This window comes from Cyprinus carpio, chromosome B11, assembly GCF_018340385.1.
Source record: "Cyprinus carpio isolate SPL01 chromosome B11, ASM1834038v1, whole genome shotgun sequence".
Classification (NCBI taxonomy): domain Eukaryota; kingdom Metazoa; phylum Chordata; class Actinopteri; order Cypriniformes; family Cyprinidae; genus Cyprinus; species Cyprinus carpio.
Genome location: NC_056607.1, coordinates 4795488 through 4810839, shown reverse-complemented (window position 1 = coordinate 4810839; position 15352 = coordinate 4795488).

Sequence of the window (15352 nt, the reverse complement as noted above, 5' to 3'; positions counted from 1 at the left end):
ATCTAAAACAAATCATATCTAAAATTTCAAAGCTGATCTATGCCTGAAGTTTTGAATTGCTGTTTTGTAATACTATCAAATCCACAAAACTGAACTCTATAAAGCCTTAACATTCTAGATAACATCTGATTTGAAAGGCAAATTTTTGCCAACTATTGCTTGAGGCTTGAAAAAAAACAGTGGCTATGCACCATGAGAATGCAGGACTTGAATTTAGTATTAACTAGCAATGAACATTTTAACTAGGTACACAGCAGAAGCAAGGTTATATGGACAACAAGTAGTTATTTCTACTGAAAATTAAATCACAAAATAGGTCAAATCTACCTCATTAAAACAGTTTGAAACCTTGCTATGAAATTAAAATCGACAAATTGTATAACATCTGAAAACAGCCAAAATTTAGAGACTTTTTACTCTTGCCATTTCAGTTCTGTCAATGTTTTTTAGAACATTATTACTTGAATTATGTACAAGTCTTCTAAAATGCCACAGGGTCTCTATATTAATATCCTTTAAGGATACAAAGAATGGAAAGTATGATATAGAGATCATAAGCCATCACCTGTTAAGTTGTACAATTTGAAACTTCTGTATAATGTAATGTTCTCAATGTTTTTGTCATACAATATGTGGAGAAAAAAGAATTGTGATTTGTAATTGTGAAAAAAAAAATCCAAATGAAAACATTCTACATTATATACAATTGACAGGCTCTGCTTTGAAGATGTACCTACTTATTTTAGTCATGTTCAACCATTTTTATGTTTTGTAGAGAAATAATGTAGTTTGGTTTTCATGCAAATAAGAAAACCTCATCATTATTTCTGTCCTTATATTTGTTTGATCATGTTTTGTACAATAAATACTTTATTTAGAATACAAAAGGACTGTCCCTTTCTTAATACACTGACTGTGTTGACTGACTGATTATGCCAATAAGAGTTGTTTCAGGTAGTTTTTTTTTTTTTTCAATGGCTTGATTTTTCAGCGTTTTTTGTTTTGTTTTTTGTTTTTCAGAAAAGATCATGAGGTACTGACAGCATCTGCACAGCTTCAAATAATTCATCCAAAATGCTATATGTGTTTTTAACACAGTCTACCAAAAAAAAAAGTTTAGTCAATGTGCATGGCAATTACTGTAGAATGCTCGTGGGACATCTTTTCTGGTGTTTTCTGCTGCACTGTGACAAGCAAACAATTCATGTGGTCAGAAAAATTAAGGAGAGAAAAAAAGTTCCCCTGATTTAAAGCCACAGTGTCATTAACATATCACCACAGACACCTGCCCTTTTTTGCTGACATGCTTGCTTTCATCCACTATTAAGGCAAACAATCCAATCTCAATCTCACTACTTATTTTCTCTCTCACCATATTTGCCTATTTAATTCAATAAGCTTATTTAGTATATTGTAGTGTGTGTTTTGCATTTTGTGGATTGTAAAGAAAGTAAAGCTGCTAGAATGGCCCAGCCAATCATCTGACTTGAATCCAATAAAAAAAATCTATGGAAAGAACTAAAGATCAGAGTTCATAAAAGAGGCCCATGGAACCTTCAAGATTTGAAGAATGTTTGTGTGGAAGAGTGGGCCAAAATCACACCTGAGCAATGCATACGATTATTTTCTCCATACAGAAGGAGTCTTAGGGTGTACTCACACTTGGCGTTTTGAACCGTGCCCGAGCGCGTTTGACCCCCAAAGCCCAGTTCATTTGACTAGTGTGAGCAGTAACCGCGCCGGAGCACGGAACAGATACTATTTTGTGTGCGCTTCTGTCATCATTACGACCGCAAACATATTGTATTACTACTACTACACTACACTTTAATAATTGTGCTCGGGCTCGGTTCAAGGCAACCGTGCCTAGTGTGAGTACACCCATAAAGCTGTCATTACTAACAAAGGCTTTTGTACGAAATTATTTAGAAAATTTCAGTAAGCGTGTTCAATACTTTTTTCGCTGGGTCATTCCATTTTATAACACAGAACTTAATTTCTGAACTTATTTGTATTTCTTTCTTTATATGTATGGGTTACTTGGGTTGTTAACGACATCTGGTGAAATTTTCATGTTAACAGCACCTTTAGAAATATAATTACTGAGAAAAATGGTGATGTGTTCAATACTTATTTTACCCACTGTATATACACAACACCACAACTTGGTTTCTTGGTTTTTATTTTTGATGCATTGTGCTGGGTAGTTCTGAGATTCAGGTACAAAATCTCGCTTTACATCTCAAATACATCCTCATTGTCTTGTTGCTTTTTGCAGTATTACACATTCAGAGAAAATAAAAAAAAAAAAATAAAAAAACGTGATGCTGGAAACTTGTTTGAATTACGGTAAGGGGATTAGTGTCAGAATGGAAGATGATATATAAATGTAGTGCAAGATATAATAGAACATAAGACAAAACATTCATTGATTTGTGGAGTTGTTAGTGTTGATCTATCAATTAGGAAAGTAAAATATTATTATATATTTGTTTATTACTTGCATATATATATATATATATATATATATATATATATATATATATATATATATATATATATATATATATACAGTATATATACATACATACATACAGTATATATATATATATATATATATATATATATATATATATATACACATACATACAGTATATATATATATATATATATATATATATATATATATATACATATATATATATATATATATATATATATATATATATATATATATATATGAATCTTTCAGTTGTAAGATCTTGACATTGAGTCCAAAGTTCTAAGCCAGCATAATGAGTCTTATTCTAGGTTTCCTACATGTATTTTTATTGTATTTTAATGAAAATGTTATGCATTAAAGAAATCATGACAGGAGACAAATGCACCCCACCCCCTCCACTAAAGCTGCTTTCACTATGGTGTGACATTCCAAATAGTCTAGGCACCCTTTCATGATTACTTTGATCCTCTTTTTATTCATGAAAATGACAAAGGAAAAGAAAGGAAGATATATTTTTTATTTCTACCACTTTTAAGGGGAAAATTATCATAACCATTTATTTTAGACACAGGCATTTATGATGTGGAACTATTCATTTGTTTCTACATCTGTGATAGACAAAATCATCATAATAGAAACTAAATAACAAAAATTATTTAAACAAGTGAAAAGTGTCACAAGCAGTAATTTAATATTAATTGAACTTCAATTTTACATAAATGCTATTTTCAGAAATGTCTTCTCTTCTTACATAAATTCTGCCTTAACAATCTGTTATCAATAAATCAGTGTCAAGGTAAACAAAATAAAACGTCTCAGGTTACGAATGTAACCATGGTTCCCTGAGTAAGGAACGAGACACTGCGTCCTCTAGGGGTCGCTATGGGGAACACCTCGTCGTGACCCGTGTCTGAAGCATACAAATGAAAAAAACACCAACGAGTTGGCCGGCGACAGCCTCTGACGTCACTACCGGTGCGACTATAAAACAGGCATCGGGAAAACACGTCATTCACTTCTTCGTCTGAAGCTTGTGTCCGAAGTATGGCAGGGAGCTAGAGGACGCAGTGTCTCGTTCCCTACTCAGGGAACCATGGTTACATTCGTAACCTGAGACGTTCCCTTTCAAGGGAACTTCGAACTGCGTCCTCTAGGGGTCGCTATGGGGAACAGTATACCCACGCCGCCATGCTGAGGGGAGTGCAGGCCAGAATCATGGCGAAACACTAAGTACCAACTCTACCATTTCAATGGGAGTTGCCCCCGGGACGTTTAGACGGCTGTCTGTGACAATACCCCTTACGGCCAAAGGCCTAAGCTACATACCCAACTTAATTGTTAGGGCCTCGGCCCGGTGGTAGAGCTAAAGGCTTGGAATCAGGAAAGATTCCTTTAAAAGGGATACAGATAGGAACCTAGCATTTTATACTAAGTCTAGCCTGTCACACAGGGGCTACAGCTTGCTTCCGCAAAAGCTTGCTGAAGGAGCTGTCTCAACAGATCTCCAGTAGCAACACCCTGTTTAGATAGGTATCCGAGGATACATGGGTGGAGTGGCGCCCAAGATGAACGGGGCTTTTACCAGCTCAAGAAAGGGCACGAAGCAACCGCGCGAAGCCCTCACCATATAGGATTTTATAAAGAACGCAGAGTACTAGCGTGCGAACTTACCACAGTGTGGATTTCAGAAAGCGTGCAAAGACTTCACGTGCACACTTACCATATCATGGATTTTCAAATACTGTTCTAAGGAAGGGCTCTCGTGGCACTCTGATAGAGCAGCTCATAGATGGAATGGTGCATCTCAAAAAAGTATGTTTGAGAGTCATCAACTCGATCTGTGGAAATAATGCTGGAGCGCTCTGGGAAAAACAGTGAACTCAGTCTCATATGAGAGGAGAACTCCTGAATACAGAGAAGCACGCTCATAGGCGACCCTTCTTGGAAAAGGGGAGCGCTGCTAAACTACCACGAGAATCGCCCGAATAGCCCCTCATGTTGAGGGAAGCGATGCTTGAGGTGTATAAACAAATACACACTGGCTGAATGGAGCCCAAGGAACCAAGGTCTTATCATCTCAAGAAAGGGAACGAGGCGGAGCGCGTAACCCTTACCATACAGGATTTCAGAAAGTGCGCAGAGTATTGCGTGCACACTTACCAATACGTGGATTTTTAGAAAGTGCGCAAAGTGTTCACGTGCACACTGACCACCATGTGGCTTTCAGAATGTACACAGAGCTTAGCGTGTGTACCTAAAGGTTCCTAAGCATCGCAGAGGCGCTGAACCGCACGGGAGAGGCAAGCTCGAATTTTATAAACCTCTAGCGAGGGGAGCATCACCTGAGGCAGCATATACAAGAAGACTTCTGTAACTGCCACCTTCACTTCCCGCTGGATGCGACAGCACCTAAGCGGCCAGGTGACCCCTGAGGGTGACCTGGCCGGACATCCATGAAATTCCCTGCAGTGCTGTGCCAGGCCTGATGATCAAGGAGGCTCCCGCAGAAACCTGTGATCTCAGCCGCCTAATACCGGAACATGAAGCCGGATGGCTGGTGCTGACGAGTGTTTAGTAAACACTGTAACTGAGCACTGCAAAGGAAACTCACAGAGTTTATTAGTAGACACATAACCACCAGCAATTTACACATAAGTATATACAGAAAGGGTTATTTTTATACTCCCACCCTCCTGCGCTGGAGCCCCGCTCAAGGGGCGTCTCCTTTTAGTCCGGACCATCAGTAAGGTGGTTGCTATGAACATAGAACCAGCCAAAAACATTATAGGTCCAGCATAGGAGACTGTTATGCGTTAGAGGTTTCCACCTAACCTCGATCAGGTGGAGAGCTGGTGGTTACAGGGGAATTAGGAAGGGGAGGATAAAAGCAGAAGTTGAAAATCCCTAAAGGGAACGAGTAGATACCTCAGTATCACTCTGACTCAGACGAGAACGCTGCCTCGTCTGGATCACATCCCTTAGGTTCTGCTTACTCCCTTGTGACCCACAATTCCTCTTAACCCTGCCCGCAGGTGGGGGAGGAGCGTGAGTCGCGACACTAGCCTTCTGTGCCCGTCTTTGATCCTCAGATCGAGACAGGCCAGGACCCCTATGTTGTTCGGGCTCAGACCTGGACCTTCGTGGAACGAAGGATCTGAAAGCAGCGGAGTGCGCCTTCGTCTCCCTGAACTTCTCGATCACCGTCTCAACGGAAATACCGAAAAGTTCAGAAGGCGAAACCTGAGCATCGAGAAAAAAGTCTCGATCACCGTCTCAATGTCTGCCAGGTTCATCCACAGATGTCTCTCTCCGCCACCACCATGGCCGCCATAGTCCTGCGCTTGGCAGAGGCGGCCTGCTTGGTAGCCCGGAGAGAGGCCTGTGGTGCGGCGCAGCTCAGCTACCTGATCAGGAAAAAGGCCTTCGCCTCTATCCAGGTCTCTCAGCAGATCAGTCTGATATGCTTGAAGCATTTATTTTGTAATAAAGCCACAGCCTGACCTGCTGCTGCGTATGCCTTGCCATTTAAGCAAGATGCATTGCTTGAAGGGGCTTAGATGGCAAGGAGGGAGATTAAGAGAGGATGTCTCCCCCGCAGAATGAAAGCTCTTTCTGCAGGGGGCATCCTCTCATAGCCGTTTTCGCGCATCGCCTCGATGTCGGCAAAACTCTTATGCTGAAACCGATGGATGCGAGAAGAAAACGGCCTCTTTCATTTCCTTTCGATCTCTGTATGGAGATCAGGCAGAAATGGAAGGCTCACCTGAGCTGGAGGGCTATGGTCGGAAAGATAACGCACATCGAGGTGCGATCCATAAACTCCAACAGCTCTACATACGCAGCGCAGGAGAATTGAGAAGGCTCAGCCTCAGCTTCTTCACCATCCTCAAATATCTCCTGCTTTTTCTGGGTAAAAAAACCCAGCAGAGCACTAACCTCAGTATCAGAAAGTGTTAAAGATATAACATCATCCTCCAGAGGCTCTCTCTCGTCCGCCGCCATTTTGAGCGCGAAAGGGAAAATCCCTCTTTAAACCATTCAGACAGATCCACCTGAAATTCTCACGAGCTCATTCTCCTCCGTGCCTCAGCAACGGCGGGTCCTGAACCGCGGGAAGCAGATGGCTGCCTTTTTTTTTTTTTTTTTTTTGGAAGAGAGACGAACGAGAGCGGAGCTTTTTTTCTTGAAAAAATGCTCGCAATGCACGCAGATTGCCTCCTCAAAGACATCGCGTGCGTGCTCTTTACCCAAACAAATCACGTAAAGATCGTGTGTGTCATCAGGTGTCAAATAACGCCGACACGGATGCATACATTGTCTAAACGCTTGCTAGTAGTCGCCATGATAGACAGAGAAAGAGTGCTCTTACCGGTTCTTTCAGATGCACGCTTCAAACAAAACAGTCAGTGAAGACGAAGAAGAGAATGACGTGTTTTTTCCCGATGCCTGTTTTATAGTCGCACCGGTAGTGACGTCAGAGGCTGTCGCCGGCCAACTCGTTGGTGTTTTTTCATTTGTATGCTTCAGACACGGGTCACGACGAGGTGTTCCCCATAGCGACCCCTAGAGGACGCAGTTCGAAGTTCCCTTGAAAGGGAACTGTTCATGTTCATGGCTATATGCAATTGTACTGAATACAGGTGAGTTTTCAGCTGTACTGAAAACAATTACATATAGGTCACTATGTTGGCACATGTATTTACATGAATAAAAAGAACAGATGTCACTGTGGATCACAACAGTACAATATCCTTTGTAGATAAGACACTTGTCTGCAATTTAGAGAAATTTATAGAAAAGTCATTTCATTTCTGTCACGGTGTCTGGTTTGTGTATCCCTGGGTGTCCACTAGAGGTCTCACTTCCCCTTAGCGTCACCCCACCTCAGAACTACATTTCCCTTAGTCTTGTTTGTTTCATCACTGCTCATTGCACTCAGCTGTCCCTGGTCATTAATCATTGCACTCAGCCAATTCCCCGTTAGTATTGTAATCACCTGTCTATAAATACCTGGTTTGTTTCTGTCTTTGTTACGGAGTCCTTGTTTGAAGTCACCCTGCTGTTTCGTGTTTCCTTGCTTTGTTTGTGTTTCTTGTTTTGGACTGATTACCTGGATTTTGACCGTTGCCTGGCTAGATTTATGATTTCTGGATTACCCATTAAACACTGCATTTGGATCTACCTCTTTGTGTGCGTGTCGTGACAGAAGGACTCCGTCATGCTCAGATCCAGCATTGTGGGATTTCGTATCCGTTCCCCATTCACCATGGAGGAGCGGAGGGGTGCCACCGACTCGCCATCATAGAGGGCGGAGGAGGAGGAGAAAGGCGTCTACCGTTCCTCAAAGCACGGAGGACGTTCCCGAGCAGGCCGTTGGCGTCCAGGAGGAGGTTCCCGAGCAGTCCGCTGCCGTCCCCGAGGCGGTGCCTGATGCCGAGGTGGTGCCCGATGCTGTTCCGGAGGTCGAGGCGGTGCCCGATGCTGTTCCGGAGGTCGAGGCGGTGCCCGATGCCGTTCCGGTGGCCGATGCTGTTCCGGAGGTCGAGGCGGTGACCGATGCTGTTCCGGAGGTCGAGGCGGTGCCCGCTGCCGAGGCGGTGCCCGAGGCTGTTCCGGAGGTCGAGGCGGTGCCCGAGGCTGTTCCGGAGGTCGAGGCGGTGCCCGATGTTGTTCCCGATGCCGAGGCTGTGCCCGATGCCGAGGCGGTGCCCGAGGTTGTGCCCGATGCCGAGGCGGTGCCCGAGGCTGTGCCCGAGGCAGAGGCGGTGCCCGATGCTGGTCCAGAGGTCGAGGCGGTGCCCGATGCTGTTCCCGATGCCGAGGCGGTGCCCGATGCCGTTCCGGAGGTCGAGGCGGTGCCCGATGCCGTTCCGGAGGTCGAGGCGGTGCCCGATGCCGTTCCGGAGGTCGAGGCTGTGCCCGATGCCGTTCCGGAGGTCGAGGCTGTGCCCGATGCCGAGGCGGTGCCCGATGCCGAAGCGGTGCCTGAAGCTGTTCCGGAGGCCGAGGCGGTGGCCGATGCCGAAGCGGTGCCCGATGCTGGTCCAGAGGTCGAGGCGGTGCCCGATGCTGTTCCCGATGCCGAGGCGGTGCCCAATGCCGTTCCGGAGGCCGAGGCGGTGCCCGAGGCTGTTCCGGAGGTCGAGGCAGTGCCTGAGGCTGTTCCGGAGGTCGAGGCGGTGCCCGATGTTGTTCCCGATGCCGAGGCTGTGCCCGATGCCGAGGCGGTGCCCGAGGTTGTGCCCGATGCCGAGGCGGTGCCCGAGGCTGTGCCCGATGCCGTTGCGGAGGCCGAGGCGGTGGCCGATGCCGAAGCAGTGCCCGATGCTGGTCCAGAGGTCGAGGCGGTGCCCGAAGCGGTGCCTGAAGCTGTTCCGGAGGCCGAGGCGGTGGCCGATGCCGAAGCGGTGCCCGATGCTGGTCCAGAGGTCGAGGCGGTGCCCGATGCTGTTCCCGATGCCGAGGCGGTGCCCAATGCCGTTCCGGAGGCCGAGGCGGTGCCTGATGCTGTTCTGGAGGCCGAGGCGGTGGCCGATGCCGAAGCGGTGCCCGATGCTGTTCCGGAGGCCGAGGCGGTGCCCGATGCTGTTCCGGAGGCCGAGGCGGTGCCCGAGATGGTTCCGGAGGCCGAGGCGGTGGCCGATGTTGTTCCGGAGACCGAGGCGGTGCCCGATGCTGTTCCGGAGGCCGAGGCGGGGCGATGCGGATGCCGAGGCGGGTTATGCGGATGCCGAGGCGGGTTCCGATGCTGTTCCGGAGGCCGAGGCTGGGCCCGATGCTGTGCGGTGCCCGAGATGGTTCCGGAGGCCGAGGCGGTGGCCGATGTTGTTCCAGAGACCGAGGCGGTGCCCGATGCTGTTCCGGAGGCCGAGGCGGGGCCCGAGAGGGTTCCGGAGGCCGAGGCGGAGGCCGAGGCGGTGTCCGAGGCGGTGCCCGAGATGGATCCGGAGGCCGAGGCGGTGCCCGAGATGGTTCCGGAGGCCGAGGCGGTGCCCGAGATGGCTCCGGAGGTCGAGGCGGTGCCCGATGCGCAGGCCGAGGCGATGCCTGTGTCCAGGGCCGTTCCCGAGGCGGTGTCCTTGTCCCATGCCGTTCCTGAGGCCGCTCCCAGGGCGGTGCCTGAGCCCGAGGTCGTTCCCGAGGCGGTGCCCGAACCCGAGGTCGTTCCCGAGGCGATACCAGTGTCCAAGGCCGTTCCCGAGGCGGTGCCCTTGTCCAAAGCCGTTCCCGAGGCGGTGTCCAATGCCGTGACCTGGCCATCGCCACAGTCTGCTCCTCACTGGCTCCCCGAATGGCAGGTTCCGTTCGGGCCACTCAAATGGCGAATTCCTCCCTGGCCGTCTGCACAACGAGAATGGACTGATCCACCATGGCCACCTGAACTGCCTGGCCCCTCGTGGTCCCCTGAACTTTCGGGTCCACCGTGGCCACCTGAACTCCCTGGTCCCTCGTGGTTCCCTGAACTTTCGGGTCCACCATGGCCCCCTGATCTGACCGAGCCACCTGGGCTGCCAGGGGAGCCATCGCTGCCGGTCCCAGTTCCCCTACACGGGCCTGGCCCGCCATCCCTCCCCCTGTTCTGCCTCCACCAGTCCACCTCCCTCCTGGTCTCTTTGGTTTTGTGTTTGTTTTGTTCTGAGGAGCATCTGGAAGCTGCTCCTTAGAGGGGGGTAGTGTCACGGTGTCTGGGTTGTGTATCCCTGGGTGTCCACTAGACGTCTCACTTCCCCTTATCGTCACCCCACCTCAGAACTACATTTCCCTTAGTCTTGTTTGTTTCATCACTGCTCATTGCACTCAGCTGTCCCTGGTCATTAATCATTGCACTCAGCCAATTCCCCGTTAGTATTGTAATCACCTGTCTATAAATACCTGGTTTGTTTCTGTCTTTGTTACGGAGTCCTTGTTTGAATGTCACCCTGCTATTTCGTGTTTCCTTGCTTTGTTTGTGTTTCTTGTTTTGGGACGGATTACCTGGATTTTGACCGTTGCCTGGCTAGATTTATGATTTCTGGATTACCCATTAAACACTGCATTTGGATCTACCTCTTTGTGTGCGTGTCGTGACAATTTCATTTTAGTTGCATTTAATTAAATACCATTCCCTGTCCCTTCCCGAACTTTAATAATACAGTAAACTTTGGGAGTGCTGAAAAAGCAAAGGATGGAGAGGGGGAGTAGTACAGTATACTATAAATCTTTTCTATTCTTCAAATATGTCCCATTGTTAAAAACAAAAGCACTATGATGTTGGATAAAAGAGGAGCCTTCTTACACTAAATCTAAGTAATATATGTATATATCACAAAAGAGAAAAAGACAAAAAAGAATGGCAGTGTAATGGTGCTTAAGGGTATAAAAGATTATTTTGGGCACTCTACTTACCAACAATAAATTTTGCACTATGGGAAGTAAATGGCAAGAGGAATTTTTAGTTCCATTTCTATTTGACCTTTTCAGGCACAAGAACTTTGTAGATGGATTTTAATAACTTATTAATGTCTGTGGAGTTTACACAAGGGATAGTCCATCTACCATATCTGTCTTTATGCCTTTAAATCGTTCTGCTGAAGCAGAGACCAGTTGTTGCCCCAATCTAAAACAAATCATATCTAAAATTTCAAAGCTGATCTATGCCTGAAGTTTTAAATTGCTGTTTTGTAATACTATCAAATCCACAAAAACTGAACTCTATAAAGCCTTAACATTCTAGATAACATCTGATTTGAAAGGCAAATTTTTGCCAACTATTGCTTGAGGCTTGAAAAAAAAACAGTGGCTATGCACCATGAGAATGCAGGACTTGAATTTAGTATTAACTAGCAATGAACATTTTTAACTAGGTACACAGCAGAAGCAAGGTTATATGGACAACAAGTAGTTATTTCTACTGAAAATTAAATCACAAAATAGGTCAAATCTACCTCATTAAAACAGTTTGAAACCTTGCTATGAAATTAAAATCGACAAATTGTATAACATCTGAAAACAGCCAAAATTTAGAGACTTTTTACTCTTGCCATTTCAGTTCTGTCAATGTTTTTAGAACATTATTACTTGAATTATGTACAAGTCTTCTAAAATGCCACAGGGTCTCTATATTAATATCCTTTAAGGATACAAAGAATGGAAAGTATGATATAGAGATCATAAGCCATCACCTGTTAAGTTGTACAATTTGAAACTTCTGTATAATGTAATGTTCTCAATGTTTTTGTCATACAATATGTGGAGAAAAAAGAATTGTGATTTGTAATTGTGAAAAAAAAAAATCCAAATGAAAACATTCTACATTATATACAATTGACAGGCTCTGCTTTGAAGATGTACCTACTTATTTTAGTCATGTTCAACCATTTTTATGTTTTGTAGAGAAATAATGTAGTTTGGTTTTCATGCAAATAAGAAAACCTCATCATTATTTCTGTCCTTATATTTGTTTGGTCATGTTTTGTACAATAAATACTTTATTTAGAATACAAAAGGACTGTCCCTTTCTTAATACACTGACTGTGTTGACTGACTGATTATGCCAATAAGAGTTGTTTCAGGTAGGTTTTTTTTTTCAATGGCTTGATTTTCAGCGTTTTTTGTTTTGTTTTTGTTTTTCAGAAAAGATCATGAGGTACTGACAGCATCTGCACAGCTTCAAATAATTCATCCAAATGCTATATGTTTTTAACACAGTCTACCAAAAAAAAAAGTTTAGTCAATGTGCATGGCAATTACTGTAGAATGCTCGTGGGACATCTTTTCTGGTGTTTTCTGCTGCACTGTGACAAGCAAACAATTCATGTGGTCAGAAAAATTAAGGAGAGAAAAAAAGTTCCCCTGATATAAAGCCACAGTGTCATTAACATATCACCACAGACACCTGCCCTTTTTTGCTGACATGCTTGCTTTCATCCACTATTAAGGCAAACAATCCAATCTCAATCTCACTACTTATTTTCTCTCTCACCATATTTGCCTGTTTAATTCAATAAGCTTATTTAGTATATTGTAGTGTGTGTTTTGCATTTTGTGGATTGTCATGTTTTTTGTTTTTTTTTTCAACAAACTTACCAATAAGATGCAAAAGCTCAATAAAGTTGCCTTAGTTGGCATGAATTCTCCTTTTTTACTGTGACTAATTGTCTGGCACATGATTCAGCAACTGCTAGCATCTTTTTCCTGTTTCATGTATTACATTTACATGCCCTTTACTCAAACATTTTTATTCTTTAACCTATCTCTTTTCTAATAGTAAATTCATTCCACGCATTCCACTAAGCATTTTTGCCCTTCACAAGCCACATGTGTTTTGAAAAAGGTTTTGAAATTCTGATACCCATCATGTGTAAACACTCTCTTTCTGTGCTTGATGGGCATGAAAGATGTCTGTACACAAAACAAAATGCATGGCCCTTGGCCAATTTTATCCAACTTTAGTCCTTGTACCACTTGCGGTTAAAAGGATCAACCTGTACCAGGATATGTCCTTAGGAGAGGGTGCTGTGGGCAGACTTAGATTAAGAGCGCCGAATGAGTAAAGGGTGCTGATGGTTGTGACACTCAGGTTTATTACACCCAGCACTGCTATTTGTTCTTCCCAGGGGATGACAAAGAGCAGTTCTTTCTAGGGCTACCCTCTTCTAAGGATTTTTCTGGTCGACTAGTTGTTCATTTTAAGCATTAGTTGACTAATCACACATTTATTAATAAACCATTTAAATCGTTTTAATTATCCTTTAATTGCCTACATAGCCTAATAAGTGCTGAAGCACATGCCACTGCAGACCGGCAGAAGTAGCAATAATTATTAATGTGTCAGTGAAAAACAGTAAGGAGACTGCATTAACATTTTAATAAATTGATAATGGTTTCTTTGTACTCGGTTTAAGAGATGAACTCGATAACAGTAGATGCATTTCCATTACAGATTTGTGCAAAACTTTGTCGATATTTCATAAATATCAATAAAAAAGTATTGCGAAATGACGGCGTTTCCATTAACCAACAGGCTTGTTTGAGATTAGCAAAATCTTGGCAGAACCGCTCACTGGTGATCACCGTGAGATGCATGCTGGTTAGAAAAGTGTCCGAGTTACATCCGACCTGCTCTGATGTCATGCTGATGTGTGCCAAAAAACTCTCGCACCAGCGAGATGGCTGTCGGTGCATTCCAAACGGGATATATAATTTAATTTAATTAATTTAACATTTAATTTTTAATGAGCCGAAAAGAATACACGTCACACCTCTATTTATCAATTTGCACTGGCTACCAATAGCTGCTCGCATAAAATTCAAGGCATTGATGTTTGCATAAAAAACCACCACTGTCTCTGCACCCCTTTACCTAAATTCATTACTTCAGACTTATGTGCCCTCTAGAAGCTTGCATTTTGCAAGTGAACATTGCTTGATTGTGCCATCCCAAAGAAGCACAAAGTCACTTTTACAGACTTTTAAATTAAATGTCCTGCCCAACTCAATCCGAGCAGCTGAGTCCTTAGCCATCTTCAAGAATCGGCTTAAAACACATCTCTTCCATCTTTATTTGACCCTCTAACTTTTTCACTCACTATTCTAATTCTATTTAAAAAAAAAAATCTAACTACCTTTCTAATCTTTTTGTTTTCTATCTATTTTCTTTTCATTTATTATACAATTATAAAAAAAGACCTCTAACACTAGCTTGCTCTATTCTTTTTCTATTCTATCTGTTTTCTTTTTACTTTTTATTTATTATATATTTAAAAGCCCTTGCTATGTATACTGTGTTTAGGCTAACTGAGACTTGTTATAGCACTTATATATCATTGCTCTTTTGTTGTTTTTGATTGCTTCCATTGTCCTCATTTGTAAGTCGCTTTGGATAAAAGCGTCTGCTAAATGACTAAATGTAAATGTAAATATATTGCCCTCCAAAGGGCACTTCGGAGTGAAAACATTCATGGCCGCCATATTGAAGGGTCGTTCCAAACATAAGTGCTCAAACCTAGAAGAAACAGTTGTTTGGTCCCCTAAACCCTTCAACCCTTCGAAGCTCTCACTCCAGAGTGTAAACCCTTTGAAGGGATTAGGGAAGTGGTACCCAATCCTGGTCCTGGAGAACCCCTAACACTGCACACTTTTGGTGTCTCTCTTTGGGGGAATTCTTGGTCTAGTGGTTAGAGAGTTTGACTCCTAACCCTAAGGTTGTGGGTTTGAGTCTTGGGCCGGCAATACCACAACTGAGGTGCCCTTAAGCAAGAAACCGAACACCCAACTGCTCCCCGGGCACCACAGCATAAATGGCTGCCCACTGCTCCAGGTGTGTGTTCACGGTGTGTGTGTGTGCACTGCTGTGTGTGTGCACTTTGGATGGGTTAAATGCAGAGAACGAATTCTGAGTATGGGTCACCATACTTGGCTGTATGTCACGTAACTTTTTTTTTTTTTTATCTGACACACACATTTGAGGTCTTCGGGTCTTCACTAATGAGCTGATGAGTTGAATCAGGTGTGTTTGAATAGGGAGATATCTAAAATGTGCAGTCTTAGGGGTTCTCCAGGACCAGGATTGGGAACCACTTGATTAGGGCATAGGGAGAGCCCTTTCGAATGGAATGCAGGGTGTGTCGGATTGTGCAGTCGAGCGCAGTTGCTCTCCACCGACTGCACTGATCAAAAGCATGATGGGAAACAACTGACTGATGACACAGCTTAATGACCATTGCTTCAGACAACTGTGATGCTGCGTTCTTTTCCAAAATGTTTTTTTTTTTTTTTTTTTTTATCTGGTTCCATGTGATTATGTATTTGAATTATGCATGAATATTCCCAAGCACTATGGCAGTGCGATTTCTGTGTGAGATGTGTGAT